Source organism: Abrus precatorius, unplaced genomic scaffold (genome assembly GCF_003935025.1).
Source record: "Abrus precatorius isolate BTA unplaced genomic scaffold, Abrus_2018 Scaffold5, whole genome shotgun sequence".
NCBI lineage: Eukaryota > Viridiplantae > Streptophyta > Magnoliopsida > Fabales > Fabaceae > Abrus > Abrus precatorius.
Genome location: NW_020874395.1, coordinates 10,471,389 through 10,489,769, shown reverse-complemented (window position 1 = coordinate 10,489,769; position 18,381 = coordinate 10,471,389).

Here is an 18,381-nt window from a genome sequence, read left to right as displayed (position 1 = left end):
GTTCACAGAATCTTTTCATCACTGGCTAAAGTGATTCAGATTGGGCTTGCGACTCCTCTGATATGCGGTCCACCTCAGGATTCTATGTTAACCTAAAAAATAATCTTGTTTCATGGCTTGCGAAGAAGCAGCATTCAGTTTCTCGGTCTAGTGCTGAAGCAGAATTTAGAAGTTTAGCTGCTCTAGTTGTCGAAATCAAATAGATAAAGTCCCTTCTTATTGAATTGCATGTCATCCAAAAGAAGCCTCTTTTACTGTGGTGTGATAATCAAGGTGCAATCATGATAACAGCTAATCCAGTTCTGCATTCTAAATCAAAACATTTTGAATTGGAGCTTTGGTTTGTTAGTGAAAAGGTTGCAAATGGAGAAATAGTTGTCAAGCATATACCCTCACAATTCCAAGTAGCTGATCTTCTAACAAAGGCTCCCTTAAGTGCCACTTTTATGAGCCTTCAACCCAAACTGAATGTTCATCAATTACCCACAATCAGTTTGCAGGGGGATGTAAAAAATAGAGGGAAATAACATCCCATAGGATTTTGTGTTAATCCTGATATAACAAACTCTCTCTTTGTATTTAGGGTAGTTACATCTATATGACAACGAACTCCTTATTTGTAGCCAGAGTAGTTACATCTAGACTATATAAATAAGTCTTATCTTCACATCTCTATAACAAATTTTATTCACCCAATACAAAATCAATGAATGATGAAATATCTCTTTACACAATCAAAGGTGGCGATGCCAACAGAGATTATGGTGTGGGTAGCAGTGTGAGAGAGAGAGAAAAAAAATGAAAGATAGGGAGGGAGAGGAAGAGATACAAAAAATTGAAGAGGGAAGAAGTTTCCATAGTAGTTTTGAGTAGTTTGGGATGAAGGATTGAGAGAGAGAAGAGGAGCAAGAGAAAGAAAGAAAGATGAAGAGGGAGAGATTGGTGGTTCTAGCAGTGGCTCCGATGGTAGAACATGGTGGTCGATGGTGATCTAAGAGAAGAGTTTCAAAGAAGATGAAAGGAAAAGTGTAAAGGGGTTGCCCTTTCTTTAGGGGAAGGGAAGTTATGACTTTGATCAAATGCCCCACTTTGTCTTTGGGCCTTTGCAAAGACAAAGTATTGAGAGAGAAGAGAAAAAAGAAACAGAGAGATATTAAATTTTTTTAACTAACGGTGGATTCATTAGAAAATAGTGATATTGAGAAGTTTGATGTTGTACTCTCTAAAATATATCATCATATTCTCACTGAAGTTTTTCTCACTTTTAATTATAAATAATTGTATAGAAATTTGAAACAATTTAAATTTATCAATATTAAAAAAATAAAAAATTATTAATTGATTGTATTAAAATTAATTCAAATACAATAATAAATGACATTATCATGTGATTATTATTTATTTTTTTATATTTAATAATAATAATAAATGTATTCATATATATATATATATATATATATATATTATTTTAATGTATACCAATAAATTATTAAATACTTTTAAATTAATATCAAATTTTGTATTTATGATTTATGTGGAGTGAAACTTTTAATTAAACATTTTGTTTTGATATTAAATTATATAACAAAAAGTTACTAAACGAAATAATTGTAACCTACGTTTTGATCCTTTTCTTGTATAAATTATTTAAATTTTATTTTATAAAGTAAGAGTTGGATTTATAAGAAAAAATGTAAAAACAAATATGTAGAACTAAATTTAAACTCTTATTTTAAATATTTTATTTATTTATTAAAATTAATTAAAAATAAAATATGTGAATTGTATTTTTAGTTATTTTAATCTTACTATTTTTATAGTTTTTAATATTTTTTAATTATTAAAAAAATATTGTGCTATAAAGAATATAATATTAAAGAGTACTCTTTAGTATTTCATTATTCTCACAAAATTCTTGGTGACTCTATCTGATTGTAATCATAATGTATGGATTCAAGCAATTTTATTTATGCCGTTATTGCCGTAAATTGGTGTTTAGCTTCCACACAAATATAGCATTTAGAAATGAATATTCTTTTATGAAAAATAACAAATTCATATTTTAAGTCTCTTAATAGATTCTATATTAATAAGTTTTAGTCATGAATTCAAGATGTATTTGTGATTTAAGATGTGTGATATTAATGGAGGGAAATTTTTTTTTCTATTTCTAATTATTATTTTAAAATTATATATTTTTAAATAAAATAATATAAATTTAATGTGATAATTTTAAATTTTTTAATATTATATAACTTTTAAATTTAAAAATATTTTTTTATCATCTTTCTTTCTTTTGAAATTAACTTTTAAATCACAAAATGTTTAACAATATACATAAAACTAAAAGTATGATTATTCATATCGAATGTTTTAAAAAAAAGTAGTTCATAAATAAGAAATATATAATGGTTATTAACAATTTTTTAAAAATTAATATTAATAACATATTTTTTATAATGCATCTCTTGTTATTGATTAAAATTTATTAAAAATTATATAAATAATCTAAGTTTTACTAATTTTCATTTCTAAATTAATATTTTTATATATATTTTTTATTTTTTAATAAAATTTTGTCAATATTAACAAGTATGTTGCTAGTATTTATATATATTTTTTAATATTCATTAAAGTTTTTGACCTATACCCGACTCACGCGAATTACTATTAGCACGTACATTTCAATTAATGTAAACTTTTAACTTAATCAATAGCATTAATTTGTAAGCAAATCTCTCTTCACGACAAGTGTATGTGCTACTTCTTCAATTTTTTTTTTCCGTTTATGGTTTTTTTACACAAGATTTAAGAAAATTATTAATATTCTAAATTTTATAAAAATTATTATTTAACTTTCTATTATATTATTCATCTATTATAATAATTATTTTACTTATTTATCATCATCTACTAAACAAATATTAATTATTATAGATGAAGTTCTAAAAAAGAATTAATTTTTGATTAATTTTATAAAATGACAATAATAAATAAATAAAATAAAATTACTAAAGTGTTTAGGAAAAAGAAAATTGAGGGAATATATTTTTTTATATTATTAGGCCATCTTTTAATGAATATGCTATTTATTACCATTTATTTAACTGGAAGAGGGTTGGTAGAAATATAATATTTGAAATAATTTTGAAATAAAATTTATTTGAAGTTATAAAAATATGAGTGGCTTAATAAATAAAGAATGAAATTTATATATTTTTTAATCAATAATAATAAAAATATTAGAGACTCTGTTAAAGATATTTTTTTAACATTAATTTGATCCAAATCCCAATTCAGTACCGTTCATTTGGACAATCCATCGTCGACTTCTCAATTATTTGATGCATTAACTAAATCAAGAAGAATGTCACGCTATTTGAAAATATGTTACCTGGTAACTGGCCACTAATATTTGTTAACTACCCGTCTCTTTCAATCCAAACGCCAAACACAGCTATTACCACTCGAAGTTCTTCGTCCTCTCATTTAACAACATTCTCAGTAACAACTAACAACATGCTATAATTACGGGAACAAGATTAATGATTTTCTTATAAGTGCAGTCTTAACTTTTGTTATATCATCTGATTTTCTTCTAAGCTTACTCTATGGGTTATGAAATGTTAGCAATTAGTGAAATCTAACAGTGGGAGTGGAGAACATGCTGTCAACAAGATTGACAAAAAGGATCTACGGGTTAGTGATTTGGATAGTAACAATATTCAAGAATCTGTCATTGGAATAAAATTTGAATTGTGGGAAGATGCTTATTCATTCTAGGTAATTTTTGTTGTGATGAAATCTATGAAATTGAAGTCTGAATTAGTTGAAAAAGAAGTAATGAATACATTTGATATTTTTAACAAGGAAGTTATGATTGGATCAAAATTGGTAAAAAATGTGTATTTTTTTTATCTCTTATTCTGGGTAATGAAAGGTGTTTATTAAATATTATGTGCAGTTCATCACTTAAGGTCATCCTAATACAAATCATGCAATTGAACGAGAGTGTGATCGTTACTTGACTAATGATGTTGTTTGAAATAATAAGATTTGGGGGTGTTATGCATTGTTTTTTCGCTTAGCTATTTTATAGTTACTTTGATTGTTTTGTTGTAGACTTGATGGAAGTTAATGAATTATAAACCTAAATCTATCTCTCAAAAGCTTCATGTCAGTCATTTCTCATTTTGCTGCTTTGGTCAACACTTTCCAACAACAAAATGTTGCAATAGGATGTGTAAAGTATTGCATTATTTGGTGTTTGGGTTGAAATTGATTTTTATTTTAGGCGAACTTGTATTAACATGTTCTCATAAGTATCAGCAGATAGCTGCCATGATTGTTGTTAATTGAAAAGATGAAGAGTTGTACTTATTTTGTTAGGAAAAATTGATAAACCAAAAGACATTATTCATCGTTAAAGCTGTGAACAACCCATTTTCCATTGCAACTTCTTTTAATACATAAGCTAGCCTCACATTCCACCTTCAAACAAGGACGTGGATTAAGTGATGTGGATTCTCGTTTTCTCCCATGTCTTGTGCAAACATATTTCACATCAATAAATTGTTTGAAAAATTTTGAACGACTCGTTTTAGTTAATACACCAAATCTAACACATTTAGCATAACGAGTATAAAATGAATAAGCATCTTTCCACAACTCAAATTCTATTCCAATGACAGGCTCTTGTCCATGTTACTGTCCAAGTCAAACAATACTTGGGTCGTTATTGTAAATCTTGTTAAGAGCATGCTCTCCACTCCCACCGTTAGATTCTACTATTTCCTAACATTTCATAACCCATGAAGTAAGTTGAGAACTTGTTAATTTTAAGGATATAATAAAGATAATATAACAGACTAAGAAAATCATTAATCTTATTTTCGTAGTTGATTATCAAGTAATAGAATTTAAAAAATAAGTGGATTGGACATGAAAGTGTGCTTAATAGCATGTGTGTGTTTCCTTAGTATTCCTCGATGAATCAATATTATCTTGGAGGCCATCTCCCTTCATTATTTGTGTGTGTGTATATATATAAACACAATTGAGTACCATTTTGAGAAAAGTTTGATGAGGTGTCAGCACCGCATGAAAAACTTCTCTAGCACTCTTCTTTATCCTTTTCTATTCTTAGAAATTTTATTCTACTTTAAATTATTAAAAAAATAATAATTACAGACTAACAGAGTCATTTATTATTAGTCATTTTCTATATTGGCATACTGTATTGGAACCCATTCCAATAAAAAAAATAAAATAAAACCTACTACTAATAGTCTATTCAATATTTGAAATCAGTTTTACGTGCTCTGTGATATTGAAGCTCTTTTTGCCTACCATTACAAACCTTTGTAAGTGAATAGAAGTAGAGGTAGCCAATAAATTTTATTTCTTCTCTCTTCATGTTTGATTATCTCTTATTTTATTACATCTTCATGCTTAGTTTACCATTCTTCACATTGTTTTTACATATTACTATGGACTTTCCTTTCAACGTTTTCTTGCCTTCAACTTTCGCAAAGAATCTTTCAAATGAAATCACAAGGTAACCTACGCATGATTCTGATTTTTTTTGCTGTAGTATAAGTTTTATTTGATGATATCTAATTTTTAAAGAAATTGATTCCAGAATATCAAAGGTTGTTGTGGAATATATTTATGAGAGGAAGTTAACAAATCTCTGACATTTAATTTTGACAGCCCACTAATATCTTCAATGCATGGAGCATGCAGAGAAACAACCTACTGCATTGTTTTTTTCGATGGTTCATTTATGCCCATCTGTAATATGATTAAACTTTCCACTTCTTTCTTATTCATTTGATTTTAGCATTTATCAATATTGTTTATAAATGAAACAATGCAATAAACACAACTGGAATATCAAAAGGTTGAAAACTGAAGAATCTACCATTCAAAAAGAAAGTTAGGTTAGATATTATCTTCCTTTATTTCTGACTTCATTCTTGGTTGAATGTCATTTTTTCAGTTGTACATCATTCTTGGCTTTGCAAAAATATATGTATCTTATCTCTATTGTCTGCAATTTTGTTTTGTGTAAGGAAGCTACTATGGACGCTACCTTCAATATTCTCTTGCCTTCTTCTTTAGCAAAGGATCCTTCTGTTGTTTGCAATCTACACTAGCAAGTGCACTAGGATTACAGCAAGTAATGAGTAAAATTAAGATCCAAATATCGTCTCCACAGGGAATTTAGGTTTCAAATACCACTTCATAGAATTATAACCATTTAAGCTTTTTTGAAATTGGAAGGAGAGTAGTAACATGTAATAACAGCAAACTAGAACAATTAAAAGTAAAATGAACTTGCAGAAAATAGAACAATGAACACACAGTTATGTGATAACAGAGAAAGAAACCATAGCTAGGGAATTGCTTCACCAAAACTCCAATGTTTAATCAATAAAGTTCTGAACTAACAAGTAATTGGAAAGAATGACAATCAGTTTCACATTATATTATTCAGAGGTTAATTCCTTAACTCAGTGAACCTAACATTCAATTAAACCATTCTAATTCCTTAGATATGATTCAATTCAATATTGCTTTAAGTGTAAGAAACCAGAAGATTGCAAGATCAAAGCCCTTATCCCTAAGAAAACTATAATCTCGGTGATTGGTTCAGATCTGAAGAACAAATTCAATTTCCATTGATAAGAGTTCCTCTGAATTTAGTTAATCAAATTTCCATTCAATTTCCACGTGAAGTGCAGAATCAATCACTCAATCTATTCCAAAGCTTGAAATTCAGATCCAAATCAATTCAACATGTTCGTTTCAGATCTACAATCCCTAACTATGAACGAATTACACAGCCATGGCAGCAGAGAAAAGAAAAGAAAGAGAAGAAGAGAAGAAGAGAAGAAGAAACTCAGAAACGCCATGGAAGCTTGCTCCACTCCAATTCCTCTTCGTAAAGCTCCAAGATTCGAATCCCTACTCCTCTCTCTCACTTCCTCTAACGAGAGTCTAACTAAAAAAACTGAAAATGAACAGAATCCCTTTTTTCTGGATCGTTTCTGGTATTTATAAAATTTTCCAGATTTTCACGTCATCACTTTTATGAGAAATAGTAGTTACGCAGAGAGTTTTTGGTTGCACGTTAACACTTTTCTCAGAAATAGTGGCCACGCGCAACTTTCTGATATTGAGAGCTCTCTGGAACTATCACTCTTGATGATAAAAGTGACAACGCAGAGCCAAAGTAGTTGCGTGTTATCACTATTGCTGATAAAAGTGACTGCGAGCAACTCGCCAAGTTGAAGACTCTTTGGAACGATCACTTTTGATGACAATAGTGGTTACGCAGAGCTTTCCTGATATTTTGCCTCTCTGGAACTATCACTTTTAACGATAAAAGTGGTAACGCCCAGACTTTACTTCTTCTTTGAGCTCTGAAGTGATCACTTTCACTGACAATAGTGATCACGCCCAGTCTGCAATTTCTTATTCTTGTGATTTTGGAGTCCAGACTTGCTTCTTTCCTCTTCCTTGTTATCAAACCTTCATGGATGTGATCCTTGCTCAATTTATTCCTTCAAAAACAAGATTAAAAACTTAATTCCTAAGCAAAATTTTCACAGTTGCTAAAATAACTACAAATTTAAACAAAACTTCAATTCCTTCTCTTTTTTTGAGTTTTTCTGCTTTCTTTATATATTTTTCTTATCAAATGTGTTAGAATTATGCTAAAATATCAGTCAAAATATGGATTCATCACTACCCCAAACTTGAATTTTTGCTTTTCCTCAAGCAAATCAACCTAAACCAAGGGTAATTCTTCCACTTCTCAAAAACCAATTAGCAAACTGCTTTTCTCAGATTTTTCAATTTCAAATTCTATGTTTTTTGCAAAATTTTTAATCAAGATGTTCATCCAATTACTCATCATTGCAATCACAATGCATTCATCAAATTTTAAACAAGAATTGCTATCTAAGTGAATATATATCAGCCAAATTCATGTGAGAAACATTAAAAATCATGATCACTTCTCACTGGACAGTGTTTCCCTCATTTCTCAGCAGTGTTTAGGTACTGTTTTCTCTCTTTAATCATCAATTCAGCTACACTCTACCATATGCTTGCCCAATTTCTTCATCTCCTCTGCTTAGTACAGCCAATCACACATCAAGAGGACTTTTTACAGTTTATAATAGGGCTTAGGTTAAGGTAGATACTGAAAAAAAATAAGAAACAAGTTGCAATTTCAAAAGATCAGAAGCATTTTGAGTGAATGACTTTAAAACTAGTCTGGTTTAGCATCAATTCACATTAAATCCCTCAATTATGCAGCAAACTGATTGTTTTTGTGTAGCAGAATTTTCATTTTCCTTTTTCTTCTCTTACTTCCATTTACTCTTTTCTTTTCCTTGAATTTATTTTTCTTTTTCTCTACAACAGTTTACTGCGAATTTCTTCTTTATGATCTTCATTTTGCTCTTTTCAACTCAAATTGTGTTTTTGAACTCATGTTTTACTCTTTCCACAATTCTGCTGCATAATTTTTCATTTTTCTGCAGCACTTTTGTTCTTTCGTTCTGACTTTTTGAACTCAAACTTAGATAACTTGCTATTCCCCTACCCCAAACTTAAAAATTTGCTTGTCCTCAAGCAACATAAATGGATGCTACCCCAAACTTAGTTTTAAAACTCATTCTTGATTAAATTCACAATGCCTTTGATCAATTTGAATGGTAAAATTGGTTTTTCAGCAAGGCGTGTAATGAAGTTAACTCAAGAAAAGGGAATATTAAGCTCAAAGGGGTAAACTAGGGCAATTAATCATAAGGGAAGGCATTTTAGGCTAACTAGGTATATCAAACATGGCCTCTATCATGTGTGTGAGAACTGTAACATGCATATTCAATTAAGAACAAGGGTAAGTTCTAGAGAATGCAGTAAAATCTGATTAATCACACAAGAAAAAGAAATAGACAGCTTAAGTCTCACTAGGCATTTATAAGTGATCATGTGGATTAATGAAAACACAATGCACTTTTCAGAAATATATGCACCTAGTGGCAACTGCCTCATTTTTGAAAATACAAGTGTGATCTCATTTTGAGAATGGAAAAAACAACTTAAAAAGAAATTCATACAGAATTCACAGCCAGCAGTTTATTATTTATTTTAGTATTTAGTGTTTTTAAAAAAAAATTCAGTGTAATGTGAGGCTACACATGAATAAGAGGTAGAGAATGAAACCCCCCTTCATGGCAGCTTGTGCAAGAGTCACCATCCAATGTGTGTGAGTGTTGTGTGTGTGACATTCTCTGCACAAAAACACCAGAATTCCATCAATTCGCAAGAAGAGAAAGGTAATTAGTTAAAAACTAATATAATTGTAGAACAAGTATGTGAAATTCAACCCAAATTGTACCAATTAGTGATTACAACCTAAAAAGTTTAAAACTACCAAAAATTTACAAACCCCTAATAACAGAAAATAAATCCCTAAACTAGTCTTCTACTGTGTCTTCTTCCTCTGAGCTTTCCTCATCAGAACCTTCTTCTTCTTCTTCTTCTTCTTCTTCCACTACCTCTTCAAATGGTGGCTGAGGAAAGTGGGTTCTGTATATTGGCATATTCTTGAAAACAAAAGAACGAAGGCACTGGGCATTTTCTGCCAAGTCTGGAATATGATACATTTCTTCTTTGGTCATTCCCAATTTCTGACCAATATTCAGCATAATACATTCCATTAACATGACTCCAGCTTTGAGGCTATTGTGCAGCTCAGTTTGCCTTTCAGCCAATTTATTCTTCCCTTCAGCTAGCTGCTTCAGAGTGTCCTTCATCATCATTGGTTTCTCTTTCTTGAATTGTGAAGGAATTAGGGCTGCAGAGGTGCAGGAGACAGTTGCATAAATCTCTTTGATCAGAGCTGCAGAAATGGATGGTGCAGCTCTGATTTTCTCCTGATAATCACCAAACTCTACTCCTGCGTCCTCACAAAGTAATGTAATTACTGAAGGGAAGGCTAATGAATCCCTTTTTGTCTTCAGTATTCCCAAAATACATTCACTTATTACTTCTCTCACATCTATGTAGATGTCAGAGACTATGGCAAAAAGCAGAGTAGCCCTCTTCACAGCTAGTGTGGAGCTATGTTTGACAGGCATGAAAGAATTTAAGATAAACATGCTCCATACTTTGGCAAAGGGCAGAAGATTCTTGGTGACAATATGCTTTGGCTTCTTAGATTGGTTGAGCTCCCATGTGGTGCCTGGCTTCCCAATCCTTTCCAGAATTTGCACAAAATCAATATCTGGACTTTCCTTAAATGTTTTGAAGTCCAGCTGTGCAGCATGTTGTGCAGAATTAATATCCAGCACCCTGTTGATATTTGCTGGTGATAAGTCAATTCTCATGCCCTTGACCATGGAGCTGAACTTAGGGATTCCTTTTCCTTTAAACCTCATGGCATTGGCATAGAATTCTTGAGTTATTTCCCTCCAACCCAGGCCAGCTGTTGCACAGAAGAATTCCCAGCCTCTTTTCTGGATTTTCTCCTTGAATTCAGGGTAATTGTTCCCAGCTATTTGGAATGCTCTGTCAGGAACAATTTTTCTTCTTAGAATATTGGCTCTGAAAAAGTTTTCATGAGCCAAACTTCTGAATCTTGGATCATGTGTGGCAGGTGGTGAAGATCCTGAGGGTGCAGCTGTTCTTGGTGGGGGTGATGGTGTAGGTGAAGGTGCAGGAGATTGTGTCTGAGGTGGTGGAGAAGGTGAAGGTTCAGATGCAAGTGCAGATGACCTTGTCTGAGGTGAAGGAGAAGGTGAGGGTTCAGAGATCTGAATAGGTGAGGAACTTGAGACACCATCAGTTCTAGCCCTCTTTGATGCTGCAGCTTGGAGATTTCTGCTGGATCTTCTTGTTGGAGTTGTGGAAGATGCAGCTTGCTTCTTCTTAGGAGTGCTAGAAGATGTAGCTTGCTTCTTCTTAGGAGGACCCACAGGTGTATTGAATGAAGTCCTAACCATTTTGTAATTTTCTGCAAGAAAGGGGTAATTGTCAGTTTAAAATTTTAGAATCATAGAATAATCCTATACTGCAGAAAGTTCAATCAAGTAGTTTGCAGAAATTTAAATTTTCTAATGCTTCACATCATACAATCTGCTAATAGTATCATTCACATTCAAATACCAACACCCAATTACACAACTTAGTCAAAACATGTAAAATTTAACAGTAGAATTTCAGAGTGCACACTCTTATAAAATATCAGGGTAACGCAGAAAGATTATTACATGCCTTGACCAAATTTTCAAACTAATTTTGTGCTGTCAGCAAAAATTCACAAGTTGTATTCATTTTGCAATCAAATATGCATTTCAGATATTCCCAATTTAATGTCTAACTCAATTTCAGCACAGCTATGTATTCTAATTTCCAATTCTACAGTTTCAGAAAATTCTGTTGCTATCAATTCAGATTCTGCAGAGATGTGGTTCATATAATGTAATGTGATTTCAACCCTTCCATCAAACTAACAGTATTATCCATTCTATTTTGAACCAAATAGCCTCAGAGTGTGAATTTAAGTTTGCTGTCAAAACATGTATTATACAGATGCACAGAATAGATGCTCAACATTAATCCATCATATTCAGAGAAACTCCTAATTTGGAAATTCAGGATGTGTTCACTGTCCTAAAGAATTAGGGTAGTGCAGAGCAATCTATTCAGGTTTCAATCAATTTCCAAAAATATTGCTGCAACTCACTTATTGTAATTTTCAGATCAATGAAGAAGTGGTTCCATCACAGCAGGTAATTTCAAATAGTCGTATTCAGAAATTTTCAATCAACCAATTTCCACACTCCAATTTAAGTCAACTAAAATGTTGCAGAATGTGATACATATAGTGTGCAATGCAATGTCAGTTATCCAGTAGAAATGTCATAGTTGATAGAGAAAGACCAATTCAGAGTATTGTCTATTCTATTCTTGAAGAAACTAATATCAAAATAGTTTCCCAACACTCATCTCGACATTTTCCCAAGACACTATATGCAGAACACAACTCAATAGATAAATTCAGACTTCAAATTCAATATCTCTCAATCAAAACATTATTATTATTATCTTTTTAGGTCAAGTCATTTCTGCAGAAGTTTATTAATATGAAAAGTGCAATGCAGAATTGAATCTTCTTAGAAAACTCAAGTTACAGCAAAACCTAATTTTAGTACTTTCTATTCCCCAAATTGATTTAAATGTCTCGAACATTCTTAGTTATCCTTTTTTTTCAGTAACTTCCCCAAAATATTTAAACACATACAAAAATCCCAATCACAGATTTTAGAAGTGAGGGAAGTGTAACTTGGTTGAAGATGCAGAAATGATGTTCGAACAAGGAAGAAGAAGCTTCTGAATCGCAATGCAGAGATTTATGAGGAGAGCTCTCAGAGAGGGAATGGATTTTTTTGATTTAAAAACGTATGTGCGTATTCACCCTTAGCAGTATTTATAGACATGCTTGAGCACGTGACTACTTTGGAGAATAAAAGTGACTTTTATGTTATTAAAATTCCCAGCGTTATCACTATTATTTGTAAGAGTGAATGTTCCAGAGAGTAAATTTTTCAGAGTGAGGCGCGCGTTATCACTATTGCTGAGCAAAGTGATAACGTGCAGCAAAGTGATAACTTTTTTCAATAAAAGTACTAACGCAGAAATATTAGAAGTTTACTTACCTGTGCGTAGTCACTTTTGACAGAAAAAGGAAGTGCTCCAGAGAACTCATTTTTTCATCTGTCTCTGCGTGATCACTTTTATCAGTAAAAGTGATTGTTCCAGCAGAAAACCTCAAAATGCATTCTCTGCGTAGCTTCTTTTCTACAATAAAGTGACTCCTCTCATTAATCAAATACCTCTAAAACTTCAATTAATTCAATTTTCACTCTCGAATCCATCAAATACACACTCTCCACATTGAATATCAATTTCAAACCTCTGACCATTTATCAGATTCAATTCTTAAAGACAGCTGTAGCAACATATATTCAAATTTGGATAAAATTGTAAAACATGATTATACATATTTCTAATTCTGCAGATACACATTAGACATATTAGATCTCAATTCACATATCAATTTCACCTCAACAAAGATATGCAGCAAAATTACATAGTAGAAGAACAGAAAATTGGAAAATCTGATTATGCAGAATTTTAACCCTTTGATTCACATTCACCTCATCAATTCTCAATTTAAGCATCCAAATGCACCTCAGAAAATCAGATTCAGCAGTATTTTTGCAGAATTTTCGCAGAATATCAGAAATTTACAGAACATTAATATGCAGAATTCTAAAAGCACTATAGAAAGCTTAAACTGGGTTAGAAATGTGAGTTACCTCTCACAAAGCCCTTCTTTAATGTCACTAGCTTGACATTAGTGGTTCCTCACTCAAGAGGAACCAATTTCAAGCATGATATGTTTCTTGCAAACTCTTCTCCATGATAGATCTTCAATCTTTGGCCATTGACCTTGAATTCCCTCCCTGTTTTCTGATCTTCTATAAGAATTGCTTCAAAGGGAGAGGCCTTCTTTATTAAAAATGGTCCAGACCATCTAGATTTCAATTTCCCTGGAAACAATTTTAATCTTGAATTGAATAGCAGCACTTGCTGGCCAGGTCTAAAATCTTTTTGCAGAATGAACTTGTCATGAATTCTTTTGGTTCTTTCTTTATACAACTTTGCATTCTCATAAGCTTGCTGTCTGAATTCCTCCAATTCATGCAGCTGCAAAACTCTCTTCCTTCCAGCACTTGACAGATCAAAGTTAAGTCATTTTGTAGTCTAATATGCTCTATGTTCCAGCTCTAGAGGTAGGTGACAGGCCTTTCCAAATACTAACTGATATGGAGACATACCAATTGGAGTTTTAAAAACAGTTCTATATGCCCACAATGAATCATCCAGCCTCTTGGACCAATCCTTCCTTGAGTTGTTCACTACTTTCTCTAGAATTTGCTTGATATCTCTATTTGAAACCTCCACTTGTCCACTTGTTTGTGGATGGTATGGAGTAGCAACCTTATGCTTCACACCATATTTCATTAATACAACTTCAAGATATTTGTTGCAGAAGTGAGTACCTCCATCACTTATTAGCACTCTAGGTACACCAAATCTTGAAAAAATGTTCTTTCTTATAAAAGAAATCACTACCTTTGCATCATTTGATCTGGTGGGAATTGCTTCTACCCATTTAGACGCATAATCCACTGCCACTAGAATGTATTCGTGTGAGAATGATGGGGGAAATGGTCCCATGAAATCAATCCCCCATACATCAAATAGTTCCACTTCTAAGATGTTGGTTAATGACAGCTCATGTCTTCTTGAGATATTTCCAGTTCTTTGACATTTGTCACAGTTTTTCACATACCTCTTGGCATCTTTGAAGAGTGTAGGCCAAAAGAAACCTGCTTGCAAACTTTTGCAGCAGTCCTTGAACTTGCATGGTGGTCTCCATATTCTGAATTGTGACAATGCCATAGTATCTCAGCTTGCTCACTTTGTGGAATGCATCTTCTAATTAACCCATCTACTCCAATTTTGAACAGGTATGGGTCTTCCTACACATAGAATTTGCTGTCATGTAAGAACTTCTTCTTTTGCTGCCAGGTAAACCTCTTTGGCATGAGTTGAGTGGCTTTAAAATTTGCAATGTCAGCAAACCAAGGCATGTTATTCACTGCAAACAACTTTTCATCTGGAAATTCTTCATTTATTTCCAATGATTCAGTGGTTGAACTCTCCAAAGGTAATCTGGATAGGTGGTCAGCAACACTATTTTCTTTCCCTTTCTTGTCTTTGATCTCTAGCTCAAATTCTTAGAGGAGTAGAATCCATCTTAATAATCTGGGCTTTGCATCCTGTTTTGTCAAAAGATATTTAAGAGCAGCATGATCAGTGTATACAATCACTTTTGAACCCATTAAATATGATCTGAACTTATCAAAAACATATACAACAACTAAAAGTTCTTTTTCTGTTGTTGTGTAATTCACTTGTGCAGGATTTAACACTTTGCTTGAATAATAGATAACATGTAATTTCCTATCTTTTCTCTGTCCTAACACAGCACCCACTGCACTATCACTTGCATCACACATGAGTTCAAAAGGTAATTTCTAATCTGGTTTTGCAAGAATAGGTGCAGAAATCAGTTTCTCTTTTAAAATAGAAAATGCATGCAAACAGTTATCATCAAATATGAAATCTGCATCCTTTATAAGTAAATTACTCAAGGGTTTAGCAATCTTAGAAAAATCTTTTATGAATCTTCTATAAAAACCAACATGTCCTAAAAAACTTCCAACTCCCTTAATATTGATAGGTGGAGGCAATTTACTAATGACTTCTATCTTAGCTTGGTCCGCCTCCATTCCTTTCTCTGAAATTTTGTGACCAAGGACAATGCCTTCTTGTACCATAAAATGACACTTCTCTCAATTCAACACAAGGTTAGTGTCTTGACATCTCTGCAAAACAGTGGATAGATTAGCTAAACAATCATCAAAAGAATCACCAAAAATAGAGAAATCATCCATGAACACTTCTATGATGTTTTCTACCAAATCAGAAAAAATAGAAAGCATGTATCTTTGGAAAGTGGCAGGGGCATTACACAAACCAAATGACATTCTCCTATATGCAAAGACTCCAAATGGACATGTGAATGCAGTTTTCTCTTGATCCAAAGGATCCACAGCTATTTGGTTGTATCCTGAATACCCATCAAGAAAACAATAAAATGAATGTCCAACAAGTCTTTTTAGCATTTGATCTGCAAATGGTAGTGGGAAATGGTCTTTTCTGGTTGCATCATTTAATTTCCTATAGTCTCTGCACATTCTCCATCCAGTCACAGTCCTAGTAGGGACAAGTTCATTCTTTTCATTAGGTACAACTGTCATACCACCTTTCTTTGGAACAACTTGGACTGGACTTACCCAATTGCTGTCAGAAATAGGGTATATTATTCCTGCATCTAACAGCTTCATGACCTCCTTTTTAACTACCTCTTTCATGGCTGGGTTTAACCACCTTTGTGGCTGCACAACAGGCTTAAAATTCTCTTCAAATAAAATTTTGTGCTTACAAAATGAAGGATTTATACCTTTCAGATCTGCAATACTCCATCCAATTGCAGATTTGTGTTCTCTCAAAATTCTCAGCAGTTTTTCCTCTTGTTCTTCCTTAAGTTCATTATTGATGATAACTGGATTTTCATGTTTCTCATCCAGAAATGCATACCGTAAGTGGGAAGGAAGTTGTTTCAGCTCTAGCTTTTCCTTTTCCTCTTCTTTATCATCCTTTTCTAGCTTCTCCTTCACTGAATTTTCTGCAAATTTTTGAATTGGCAAAGCCTCTAATTATTGATGCACTTCCATGATGTATTCTTCATGTAGAAGTTCAGATTTGTTATTCCCTGCAAATATTATTTCTTCTAACACAGCAAGTTCATCAATTTCATTAATATGGCGTTGTGTAATAAAAGCATCCAGTATATCTACCTTCATACATGTACTATCTTCAATTGGATATTTTAAAGCTTCAAACACATTAAACACTACCTTCTCATCTTGAACTCAAAGCATAAGTTCACCTTTCTGCACATCTATTAAGGCTCTTCCGGTTGCAAGAAATGGCCTTCCTAGTATCAAAGGAATGTTGGAATCCACTTCCATGTCCAGAATTACAAAATCTGTAGGAAAAATGAACTTATCAACTTTAACTAATAAATCTTCAATAACTCCATATGGATAAGTATATGATCTATCAGCTAGTTGCAGTGTAATGTTGGTGGGCTTCACTTCCTCTATCCTAAGTTTCTGCAGAACAGCCAATGGCATCAGATTTATGCTTGCTTCCAAGTCACACAATGCTCTTCCCATAGTGCAGTTTCCTATTTCACAAGGAATGCTAAATGATCCAGGATCTTTCAGCTTTTGAGGAAGCTTTCTCTTGAGAATGGCACTGCACTCCTCTGTCAAAGGTACTGTTTTATCATGCTCTAGCTTCCTTTTTTTGGAAAGTAGTTCTTTCATAAACTTTGGATATGAAGGCATTTGCTCCAAAGCTTCTGCAAAAGGAATGTTAATTTGTAATTTCTTAAAGACATTCATAAACCTTTCAAATTGTTCCTCTTGTTTAGGATTTTGGACTCTTTGAGGATAGGGCAGCCTCTTGTATTTTTCTGGATCTATTGGCTTACAAGTTTCCTCAAAGAGTTGCTTTTTGGTTTTCCTCTCAGAATTCATAGGAACATCTACTTTTTCTTCTGAATGGTCTTTCTTCAATATCTTAAAATTTCCCTGTTGCAGATCTTGTTCAATCTTTCTCTCTTCTGCATCATTTACTTTCTTTTCTGCTGGTTTAGGACTTGTAACTACAGCTCCACTCCTTGTAGTTATGGCTTGACATTGCTCTTTAGGATTGATTACTGTATTGCTTGAAAATCTTCCTTCATCCCTGCTAGATAGTTGTTCAGCTAATTGTCCGATTTGTGGTTCCAGTTTCTTCATGGAAGCTTCTTGGTTCTTGAAGCTTGTTTGAGTCGCTTTCATGAACTGCAACATAGTTTCTTCCATCTCAGTCAACCTTTCATTCATAGGCTTGGAAAATTTCTGATTGCCTTGAGGTTGAGTGGATGAATTCCTCTAAAAATAAGGCTGTTGTGTTGCTGGACCTGCATTAGAAAAAGGCAAATTTGAGTTAGAATTCTTTGCAGCAGAATATTGATTATTCCAATTAGAATACTGCTGAGTTCTATTATTCGAAAATTGAAATCCAGGGGGATATGATGGCTGTTGTCTCTGAAAATTATTCATATAATTCACTTGCTCTTTGGTTCACTTGTGGATGCCTCACATGCACCATTTACATGGTTTCCTCCACAAAAATCACAACTTAGCTGACTGGTAGGCACACTCCCTGTTTGCAGATTGCTGATTTGTTGTGTTAAGGCAACTAATTGTTCTGAAAACATTTGATTTTGTAGCTGATTCTGTGCAAGAAAAGTTTCCAGAACCTTAGCTTCATGACCAGAATTTCTTCCTTGATTTCTTGAGTTTGAATTCTGATACATTGAAGATGCCATCATGTCAATAATTCTCTGAGCTTCTTCCAAGGACTTTGTATTTAATGAACCTCCAGCAGCAGCATCAACCATTGTTCTTGTTACTGCATTCATCCCATTATAAAAAGTTTCCAATTGCATCCAATCTGGGATACAATGATGTGGACACCTTCTAAGTATTATAACCACTTTATAGAATTATAACCATTTAAGCTTTTTTGAAATTGGAAGGAGAGTAGTAA